This window comes from Anthonomus grandis, chromosome 7 (genome assembly GCF_022605725.1).
Source record: "Anthonomus grandis grandis chromosome 7, icAntGran1.3, whole genome shotgun sequence".
NCBI lineage: Eukaryota > Metazoa > Arthropoda > Insecta > Coleoptera > Curculionidae > Anthonomus > Anthonomus grandis.
In genome coordinates, this window is record NC_065552.1 from 27,652,484 (window position 1) to 27,664,954 (window position 12,471).

At 31.3% G+C, this 12,471-nt stretch overlaps 1 protein-coding gene across 7 annotated transcripts in view; it reads right to left on the bottom strand.

The window, feature by feature from the left end:
• Window positions 1-9,291, bottom strand: part of LOC126738949 (spectrin beta chain) — a 53,205-nt gene extending 43,914 nt beyond the window's left edge. For 6 of the 7 annotated variants that reach the window (XM_050444449.1, XM_050444445.1, XM_050444446.1 and 3 more), the window contains exon 1: window positions 9,128-9,291. The gene's annotated coding sequence lies outside the window, so the exon portion shown is untranslated. Of the gene's footprint in view, window positions 1-8,970; window positions 9,080-9,127 lie in introns of those variants that run through there. The other variant, XM_050444444.1, reaches the window with a different exon arrangement.
• Between the last annotated feature and the right edge of the window lie 3,180 nt (window positions 9,292-12,471).

Genomic DNA, 12,471 nt, shown 5'->3' on the forward strand with positions numbered 1-12,471 from the left:
AAATAGTTCAGTTCTGTGGACTTTTTTTATTCAATAAAACCATAATTTGCTCAATTATTTTTATTTTCTAAAGGATGCCTATGCAATATGGTGCCAAAAACAACTTTTTTTATTTTATGCCCCAGTGAACAGTGCCTTATTTGACAATACACACAACTCAATAGGATTGTAAATTATTTACAACCTGTAAAATATGATGACACATAAAAAAAGTAAACATTTCTTATCCTAATTGCATATGTAATTTGTAGAGCTATATTATATATAATGTGGTTTTTGCCATATATAAATGTAGTAAATATCCTTGAGATTGTTTTGCTATTTTAGTTTCAAGCAGATATAAATAAGCAAAGGTTAATTTTGTGAAGTTTTTAAAAATTTATAATTCTATGAGTGAAAATCTAGAAGATCTCGAGAATTTTTCAAGTTGCTTTAATTTTTTACTATATTCTTCAATAATGATTATAAAAGCTGTAGTACAAAAAAATTGATTTTGTGATATCATTAATTAACATCACTCCATAAAGTGAAATACCACTTAATTGGACTCATTAATCTTCAATACATCAAATCATAAACACCGGTAAAGCTGTTTGTAACACTTGAATATTGCCCTGACTTACTTTAAGGAAGAAAAATGTTAAATGATAATTGGCATCTGAGAATAAATTATCAAAATTCTTATGGTAAAATAGGTATTACTTATTTCCTTAGAACATTGAACTTGAACATTGTTTTTCAATGTTCTAAGCTTATTCTAACCATTTATAAATATAATTTTTTCCTGTTCATATCAGTTAAGGCTATTTAGTTTTTATATTTGTCTTCAATGCTGTTATGAAAATATACTTATATAAACAGTCCTATGATGAGAACAATAAAGGTAATTTTGTGAATTTCTTTTGTTAATGTAGTTTAATTTCTAATTAATGTCTTTTTTTCTTAGTTTTTTTGCCATTGTTACTCAAATATCTGTCACTAATGTCACTACTCTACCTCTTTTGTATGTTTTAATGCCATTTTACCTCATATATTTTTAGGTTGTGTTCCCTTTTAATGATTTACATGTAGGCTCTGTTAATACCTTAATTTTTAAACCATACAGCTTTTTTTGACTTTGATTACATATCTCTCTGACTGAATATTATCAATTATTTTGATGTTCAGTGATTTGCCAGTTCTTGCTTATAGCATGTTAATTGACTTAAATTTAATACTCACTGCTAAGATCTTTAGAAATGTGACCCCTTCAGTGGTTTAAGATTGTCCCATATATTTTGCATAATAGTCAGCAGTAATTAAATAGGTTTATAATATAATTTATGATACGTTTTAAACCCGTTTCATGAAATATATGATATACTGGATTCTTTAAGGAATGAAAATCAAATAGAATTTATTAAGAATGCACCAGATTTCACACAAATCCATGAAGCTTATAGCTATTTTTTCTCACATTCACACATTCTGACATAACAAAGTTTGACACTTTTCTAATACCTTGCCAAAACAAAATTTATTAAATTTAATTCTGATAGTACACAGAACGTTATTCCTTACTACAGCTCTCATAATGACCTAATACCAAACAATATTAGCATTAAAATCTTAATACATGAAGAAACAATAAAGTCTAACAAAATCAATATATTGTCGTCCCAAGTACGTTTTATATGCTGATAATTATTGCACTATAATGATGACATTTCTATCTCTAGAAAATATTAGTGTTCTTTATAAACTTATCTGATCTAATCAGATAACATAAAAGTTCTAGTTATAATACCCGACAGCTTTTTGAGGTTCAGCCAGCCAAAAAAAAAAAACAGCATTGATGAATGCTCTAATAAAATCAATAATCTACTTTAGCAATGTTTCCAATAATGCTACTCACCTAAAAGATATATTCTATATATATGTAATAAAATATGGAGTTGTTGATAAGAACATAACTTTTATTAATCTAATAAAAACTAATTTATTATGTTAAATTAAGACTTAGATTTTGGAGATTACACTGCTAAGTTATAATTAAAAATTATTACATATAGTTGCCTCTGCCAATATTCTATTTTGCTTATTTGTTGAAGGTGCCGCTGGAAATCTCCGCCAGCTGCACCTTTGATGATTAAAAAAAACCATAAATAGATTATTAGTAGAGGGAACTATATAATAATTTTTTATCTATACTGCTTTAAAAAATATTGAATTGGTTCAATCTTCAGCTGGCATAACATATAGTTTTGAAAATACTTATTATTGTATTTTATTGGAGTTATTGGGGTCATATTGCAATCACTCTTTAGTTTAAGTTATAATATATTAAGAGTGTAACATAAATTCCATATATGCATCTCCTCCCAATCAAGAAGAAAATATTGAATGTCACTTCCTGCTCTTCAAATTTGAGGGAGGGGGAGGGGGGTTTTATGGGAAGCAGATATCATTAAAAACACGTTGTTTCTGTAAATGGTTTACACACTCTTACCATAAAGATCTTAATACTGTCCTCAAAGCTTGGACCCCAAATTAGGTATTAGGTCCAGGACATTTCCTAATGCCTGTCCCTTTAAATTCTTTTCCTATATAACATACATTAACTGTACATTTATAAAGGTGAATTGGAATATATTATTATATTTAATATAATATATTTTTCTGTTTATTATTAGAATTATTTTTTTGCATTTGATTTTTTCTTCCATGATTATCCTTATGAGTATATTAGAAAATGTAATACATCAAATAAAAATTTCATATTACCAAAAATTGTAGATAAACCATCTTAAAAAAAAAAAATAGGGTCAATCAATTATAAATAGGGTCTATTAGATCAATTTTTATTGATGGCAGTAAAATTTGTTTTAAATATCAAGCCAAGATTGTAAAAGATATTGATTAAAATAATCAATTCAAATCAAAAACTCTTTAATTCTAAGGGGACAATTTTGAGAAAAGTGCTATAAAGGCAATGTCATATTTTGATACAAAGGATATAGCATATACAACAGACTCACCTACTATTTTGTAACACCTTATATGTTAGTAAATAAGTAACCTGTAAACAAACAGCATTGGATTATTTGTCCATAACATTAATATATGGTATGGGGGATCTTTTTAAATAATCACCTTGTGCATATTATGTACCTCTTTTTCTAATTTTTCCATAAAATTTACCAAATATGAATTTTAAATTGTATTTGCCATTAATGTGGTTTAGAAAGATAGTGAAAGACAAAATATAATTACTACGGATTGATTAGAAGATTAAGGGATGTAGTGTCTGAGGTATCTCTTCGCCTATTTTATTTCGGACAGGTACAGTCGATCTTACAATATGGTATCTGTTTCTGGGGATCTGCAAGAGGAGCTCTAGATATATTTAGAATGCAAAAGCGTATCATTCGTTGTTTATTGGGCATGACCTACAGAACTTCCTGTAGGCCTTACTTCTGCAAACTAAAAATACTCACCCTTCCCTCCCTATACTTTTCTTCCTTGGTGTTATTTGTGAAGAGACACAATCATTTGTTTGTTGAGAATAGGGAAATGTACGCTGAGGATGTGACTATGATTACACGACATAGAAGCGATCTCCGTATTCCATTGCATAATTCAGCTTACTATGAAAGAGGTTCTCATTATATGGCCATCAGGGCTTATAGAATGCTACCTGCTGATATTAGAAGCATTGAATCTACAGTCCAATTTAAAAAAGCTGTTTACCACTGGTTGCAGATTAAATGTTTTTATAATTTTACTTTTGAATAATAATTTTAACTTGTGTTAGATATTTAGAATATTTATTTTAAATTTTGTTATTTTGTTTATATAAGTATATTGCCTCTATGAATTCTAGATAAGAAAAATTAATGTACCCCATCGGAGCTAGATCCTCCTTTGTATGACGTTGCTTTGTCGTCCTGTATACGATTTTGTTGGCAAATAAAGGATATTATTATTATTATTATTATTATTACTAATTAATGCAGGGAGAAAGCCTTTTAGTTACTCAAAATCACAGTAGGCTTGTAAAAGCAGAACTGAAAACACAATGGATTATGGCTTTTAAAATTCCAATAACTACTCCACTAAATACAGGGTGTCCGAAAGGTAGGTGCAATCTTTCAAGGGGATGATAGCTGAACCAATTTTAAACATTTTAAGCCAAACATGGTGTTGGTAGGATTGCAGACCACATTATCGGGGATTCCCCAGCACTCAGGCCTGCTAGTTTCAAATTCTTAGGTATTGACTATAGTGTACTGAGTGACTTTAAGCCCTTTAAACCAGAGAGTCTTATTGGTTTTCACAAAGCTATTGGCCTTTAGTGATTGAATTGTGACAAACATTTTAGGAAAAATATAAAGGAACTTTTACTTGCTAAAGCATATTATTCTCTAGACGAGTATTTGAATACCATTTTTTGACAGTGAGGAGATTTGCATAGGGTGATGTGACTTCCAACTACTTTCTTTTCTTCTTCTTTTACTTTTTTAATTGTGTTGGGTGTGTTCTATATTCTATGTATGTAAGAATTGTTAAAATTTTTTATATTTTCGTAAAAGATTATGTTGTCAACTATCTTTAAGGTTTTATATAATGCTTTGTAAACAATATGTTATGTGACAATAAAGCTATTTTTGACTTTGACTTAGTAAGTCTCAGTGGGGCATGACAGATACTTCAGGAGACCTATGTGCATTACCACCTCCAGCTGCCCACTACACTACAAATCAAGCCAAACATGTATATATAGGTCAAAATTCATTTTTAAATTTCTTATTGCAACTTGCATTTTTTCCAATAAATACTAAAATTTCACACTTAATTGGTAGTAAATTGCAAGTTACAATTGATACTTAAGTTTTTAAGTTTATTGCCTTGTTTAATATTTATTTAATCAAGAGAAAAAATAGGGACTCAAAAAAATTGGTTTCATCAAACAAACCTTTTTTGACTTTTTTTAAATTATTAAAAAAATCTAATCTCTATTTAAATTAGAAAATACCCAAAAATCTCTGGATTTATTACTAATTTTATTACCACCAAGGAGGAATATAGGTCTATTATTTGGTCCCCCTCAGTCCAGTGCCTGGATAGCAATGATTCAGGGGGTTCAAAGGAGGTTTTTGAAGTACATGTATTTCAGCAAATTTGGTATATCCCAGAGAGGCTGTGATAATTTAGACCATTTGTAAAAGAAGATTTAAAATATTTTTGTGCACTCTTTAATATACTGAAAAACAAAATAGATTGTCTTTAGGTTCTTCATCCTTTTGTTTTAAACAGAATTTAGTTAACTTAGATTGGTCAGAAATTATTAATATTATATGTAAAAAATTAAATAAAAGTGTCCATCTTATAAATCAACTTAAAAATTTACTTGATATCAAAGAACTGATGGATGTGTACTATATCTCGGTTTACATTGTATTACTGCATAGTATTATGGAGTAAGGCCAGGGATATGGAGAGAGGGTTTGTGACTCAAAAATGTATAATTAGAATTTAATTTATTATATACCATTCAGACAGTCTTGTCGAAGATTCTTTGGGGAGAAAAAGATGTTAACAGTGGTGGGTATTTATATTTTAAAGGTTCTTCAAATTGGATTGGAAAATAAAAGTAAATTGATTACATTGGGTGATCGAGATCAGTACAATACTTGTGGTAAAACCAACTTACTTCTCACTAATCATACTCACCAATTTTATAAAAAATCTCCTTTGTATTCTGGAAACCATCTTTTTTAATTTGTTACCTACAGATGTAAAATTGGTGAAATCTCTAGTAAATTTTAAAACTAAAGTTAAAACACTGCTCTTCAGCAACTTTTTTTTATACAGTTGGAGAGTTTGAAACCTTCTTAAAATGATGTAAATATTATGGTGTATACATTTTAGTGTGAGAAATTTCAGTGTTAGAACTTTTGATGTTTATCATTTCATATATTGGTTGTATATCACCATACAAACTATGGTAAATTTTCTCCAATTAATCAACACCACATGTTGGGAAATAGATTTAATCAGACTTTTGACTTAGTGGATTTAAAGCCTTCAAAACTTAAAAGGTGTCTGAGTGCGTAAGTTCAGTATCAAATAAATTTGATTGCTTTTACTTTTCTTATTTTGATTATTTTAATGGTATGGTTTTAGATGCTTTATATTTTTTTTGGAAGTTTTTTGTTAGTGTTGGTTTTTGCAAGTTATTGGAAGTTTTTTCTTATTTGTATATCTTGGGCTGCTACATATTTATATACATTTAGATAGATATATTATTGATTTATAGAAAATTTGGTTATTAAATAGATTAAGTTCCTTATACAATATCTTATTAATATATTTGTTGATGGCAGAATAATTATATACATTTAGGGTTAGGATGTAATTTATTTTGTGATTTTGTAAATTTTGTATGTTATGTTTGTGATCTTGATGTGTCTATGCTATGTTTCTAGTATCTAAAAAAATAAATGATTTTTGATTTTAAAGAAATAAAAGAACAAACACTCACAATCCAAAAGTTCTTTAGCTTATCTAGAGACCAACCTTTATTTTATGAAGGTTGATATACAGTGCCGGCCAAAAGTGGAGAAACTTTTTATTTTTATGACATAATTATGTTATAATACAAAATGTGGATAAAAGCACACTAATACTTTGTGGCATAACCATTATTCTTCACAACTTCACTACACCGTCTTGGCATAGATTCAAGAAGATTGTGTATAATATATCCGGCAATTTCACTCCATGCTTCTTTTAGGACTTGGAATAATTCATCTTTATTGCGGAACTTATTCGGATTTTTTTTGTCGAACTTTTTTGTCTAGGTGCTCCCACAAGTTCTCGATGGGATTTAAATCTGGACTTTGAGCTGGCCACTTCAGAACTTGAATTTGTTGAGAGGTTAGGAAATTTTTAACAATTTTAGAAGTGTGCTTGGGGTCGTTATCATGCTGGAATTTCCAAATTAACGGTAAATTATCCTCGGCGTAGGGAACTTTATTATTCCTTAAGATGTTTAGATAATATTGGCTATTCATGATCCCATCTATTCTCACCAGTGGACCAACACCATGACCAGAAAAACATCCCCACACCAACACATTACCACCTCCCTGTTTGATGTGGGAATAGTGTACTTTTGGTTGAATTTTTCATTCTCGGGACGTCTAACCCATCTCATACCATCTGACCCAAATAAATTGAAATTACTTTCATCTGACCATAAAACGTTTTTCCATTGATTATAGATGCTGGCAGTAGTGCCTCTAATTTGCCACAATTTGATTTGTTTACAAATGACACTTTTATGAAGATCAAGTTCTCTAGCAATTGTTACTTGTTTCACTCCCGCATTGTGCTTCTCAATTATAAGTTTTTTTATTTGTTTAGATAAATTTATACCTCGACGCATTTTAATACTAAATAGGCTTCTTCACAATCGAAAACGAACTGCTTCAAAAGAGACCTATTTAATTTAAAATATTTAATACAAAAAGTTTCTCTATTTATGTCCTCAAGTAAAAAAAAACATTGTTTACTATTTACATTCCTGTGATAAATATTCAAACTGTTTTGGTATGAATTTATGGTTTAGGCTAAGATAAACATTTTTAATACATGCTGTCACAAAAATTTGAATAGATTATTAAATTAGAAAATAAATTAAAAGTTTCTCTACTTTTGGCCAGCACTGTATAAAAGTTTTTCATTTACAAACTTTGTGAATATTTTAACCGGTATGCTTCCAATATTGACTTTAATTGTCAGCTAGTCTGAAGCAGTTTAAGACAGAAATACTAAATATACTGAAACAAAACTGAACTGACTAGTAGTAATGTTAGGTATTTAATTGATTTTGTATTTACTATTTATTTTATAAGTTCATTTTATGGTATCTTAGTATCAATAAATGAGTTCATATGTAGCGGATTTTACATGGAACAAAACTTGTTCCTATAAATAATAAATAATAGTTCCTATAATAAATAAATGAATGATAACTTGTATTTTACCTATTTCAACTGTACAATAATTTGTCAGTTTTTAATGTCTATTTTTTCTCTCAGTTAACAGATGCTTAAAATTCATGGTATTCGATTACATAAACATTAGACAAAACAAAATAGTCAAAAGTCAAAGTAAACTTTGAAACTTAGATATTAATTGTAACTTGGGCTGTATTACTGATTAAGTGTAAAATTTACGTATTTATTAGGAAAAATGCAAAAGTTGCAATAAAAAATATAAAAAAGGATATCAACCTAGACATGTATGGCTTCAAATATTTAAAATTTGTTCTCTTATCCATCACCTTCTTAAAGAATTGCACATAGGTACCTTCCATATTGTTTTTCCAGTATCAAGTATGAAGATTTCTAGTCCAATATTAATGAAATACCTTAAGGTTTGTAAGTAACTACATAGGCAATGGATGTATCTTTCATACACATTATTATGTACTATTTTCAATAATATTTATATGTACTAAAAGATTTAATTGGTAATGCTTACTGTATATAAGTATTTCAAGGGCAAAATCAGATCAGTTATATAAAAAAAGAAATGATTCATCATGATGTAAAAGCACTAAATTACTTGCTCGAAGATAACCGCTACTACAGGCTAGAACCATTAACATTGACATGACGAAATTAATAAGTTTTTTTTTGGTTATAAATAGCACTTGTGTGTATAATAATTCTGAATATTGTTTTGAAGAGGTTATTAAGTGGGTGGGGTGGGTTAATTAATAAATATCTACATTTTTGAAATATAATATTGATCTAATTTCATTGTAAAGTTCACTGACACTAGAACTAGGGCTGGATTTACTTCATTCTTGAACAATTATTGACAAGCCTACTGGGACTGGCATAAACTTTCACCACAATTGTAAAGCCCCTTAGGCTGTTAAAGTGATTAAATAAACTCACGAATTATTTCAATACTTACAAAACAGTAATAATGATTAAAATTTTGACCTAAATAAACACTTTCAATCGCCGAAAATATCACACTGGAGGCTACACCTATTAGGACACTGCGGCCATTTTAAGTACGAAAATTGGACTTTTTCGGTACGGTTTCGTCACTGAAATCGGGTGCTTACCTTGTCAATTTTCGGCTCCGGGGCCTCAGGCACCTATTTCGTTTCCCCTTAGCACCAAAAGTCCAAATTAAAACACTAAATACCACCGCAGTTTCCTAAATTATTGCTGCAAACGCCCTGCATGACAGCTCGGATCAACGTAAACTGATTACTGATTGGGCGTGAGGCCGCGTGCGCGATACGACGGTGGCCATTTTGGAAATCACTTGTTTAATATACGACTATTAAAGTGGATAGAGAATAAGTAATAATTGTTTAAAAAAAAAATAATTTGTTATCTGTGAACTTGTTAGTAAGCATATACAGTGCGAACGTAAAGGTTGGAATAAATTCATTTAAAATTCAGGGGTATGTTCAAAAAAAAACGCTCGGACATGTCGATTTTTATTTTTAACTGCGGGTTTTCTTACTATAATTTTATCTATACAGGGTGGCCCAAAAATAAGTTACGGTCATCAACGTAATTTTTTTAAATGTAAACACCTATTTTTTATTTTAGATTTAGATTCTACATCAAATTCTAAGTATATTTCATGTACCATGTCCTATACCTAAACTCGACCGTTGACGATTGAACACAATAAAAGGCTATTTTTGGAAGAGTTATCTATATCAAGCAAGAATACATAAAAATATTTTAATTAATTTATTAAGTGTTGAAAATGGCTGCCACGAACCTCTTGGCAATATCCCAGTCGATGCTGAAATTCTTGTAAAACGTTATCTATAACAGAAGGTTCTATCAATCTTATTTCTTCCGTTATTCTAATTTTTAAGTCTTCAATGTTGTTTGGCCGATTAACATAAACTTTGGACTTAAGATACCCCCACAAAAAAAATCTAAAGGAGTCAGATCCGGCGATCTGGCCGGCCATTCAATTGCACCCCTCCGACCAATCCAACGTCCAGGATAAACGGTATCCAGGTACTGGCGCACGGGACGAGTGTCTTGCTGATACCATAAGGAATTATCTAATATATCCGGGTCTTCTGGATCGGGGTATAAAGTGGCAAGGCATGGAACCAAGTCATTTTCTAAAAACTCTAAATACCTCTCACCATTCAAGTATCCTTCAAAGAAAAAGGGCCCTATAACCCTGTTTTCAATCACCCCCGCCCAAACATTTACTTTTTGAGGGACTTGGCTGTGGCACTCCATCATCCAGTGCGGATTTTCAGTAGCCCAATATCGGCAGTTTTGCCGGTTTACACTACCATGAAGACAAAACGTTGCCTCATCAGAAAATACAATTTTTTTTGAAAATTGTGGATTAGCATGGCACAAGCCCATAAGTCTCTCACAAAATTCTAAACACCTATCTGGGTCATCTTCATTTAGTTCATGAATCAATTGAACTTTGTAAGGGTGCCATTTATTTATACCTAAATACTTAACGACGGATGTCTGGGATATCTGATTTTCTAACGCAATATTGCGAGTCGTTTTATGGCAATCTTCTTCAACTGCCAGCAAAACATTTAGTTGCTTCTCTTCTGATATACTTGATCGACCTTTCGTATAATTATCCCTGACATGACCCAAATCCCGATATTTCTGTTCTATTTTACTGACAGTACTTTGAGATATACGTGGCCTATCAGGATACTTGGCATGATAAATTTCACAGACTTCCATCTGAGTGCACATCCTGTTTCCATAACCAATCATCATCAAAATCTCTATTCGCTCTCGCTCACTAAGACGTACCATTTTTTGAAATTTTAATTTTATCTTTTGATAAACTTAACACAAGCAAAACTTTGCTTAGGCATCTAAATCAAACTAAATTTACTCAAAATTATTTGATGTCAACAAATTGTGACAAGTTAACAATTAAAAACACCAACCACAAATGTAAATACTCAAACAATAACTGATAGGTTGCTTGATATAAATAACTCTTCCAAAAATAGCCTTTTATTGTGTTCAATCGTCAACGGTCGAGTTTAGGTATAGGACATGGTACATGAAATGTACTTAGAATTTGATGTAGAACCTAAATCTAAAATAAAAAATAGGTGTTTACATTTAAAAAAATTACGTTGATAACCGTAACTTATTTTTGGGCCACCCTGTATACATAAAATTATAGTAAGAAAACCCGCAGTTAAAAATAAAAATCGACATGTCCGAGCGTTTTTTTTTGAACATACCTCTGAATTTTAAATGAATTTATTCCAACCTTTACGTTCGCACTGTATTTTAACGCACTTGAGATTTTTTAAATGTTATGGGCGAGTACATCGGAAACTAGCTTCACATAAATTTTTTAATAGACATCAGTTGGAACCAATCCAGTTTTCAAGACTTGGCAGTAGTTTTTCCATCTTTTCCACGCGTTTTTTTATATTAGGGAACTATTGGAACTCACGTAAGGTCCAGCAGTAATAAATCCAGTTGTATTTTGACCTTTACGCAAGCGGAGAAGTAGTTTTGCATAAGGGAAATTTTAATAACGATACTGCTAATGATCCAGTGTTTTTTGGTTCCTTATTTTGACAGTTTTGACATTTGAAGAAATCATCATTACACATGTCCTAACGAAATGAGAAATGAGGCAATGAGGTTATTTTATTTGTTAGAAAAATGGATGTCTGAGAAGACACGAACACGAACGCCCCAATAACTCCTTTCCCATACACGCGTTTAGGTTTAGCAGTAATAAAATACGGTTTTTTCCTTAAATACTGCTAGCCGAAAGCCGTTAGTCAAGGATTTGCTAAGTCGGCCTTGCCACCCCTAACAGCAGATGATGGTTCTATCGCGGTAACAGCAAGGGAAAAAGCCAACTTACTGGGTAAACTTTTCGCGTCCAATTCTACTCTGCACTCGCAAGGCAAAACACCGCCATATTTGCCAAGGGTGAATTCATCGATAGGAGAAATTTCGTTTCCCCAACGAATTATAAATAAAATTCCTTAAAGCGTAGACACCAACAAAGCTTCTGGACCCGATGGAATTCCAGCCCTAATACTAAAACGTTATGCAGACGAATTGACTCCTCCCTTATGTAGACTGTTCACGGCATCGTATACGCAGGGCCAATTTCCAACAAGCTGGAAAACTGCTCGAGTGCAAGCTGTACCCAAAAATGGTAAGAAGATGATGCCCTCCAATTATCGCCCGATTGCACTAGTTCCAGTAATATCGAAGATTATGGAGAAAGCAGTCAACCAACAACTGTTAAGATATCTGGAATCATCAGGACTAATCAGCGATCATCAATACGGTTTCCAAAGCTTAGATCCACCGGCGATCTTCTGCCTACGTCACACACTTGTGGACGGAGGCCATGGAGAAGCACGGCGAGTCCCGCTCAGTCGCTCTTGACATTTCCAAGGCA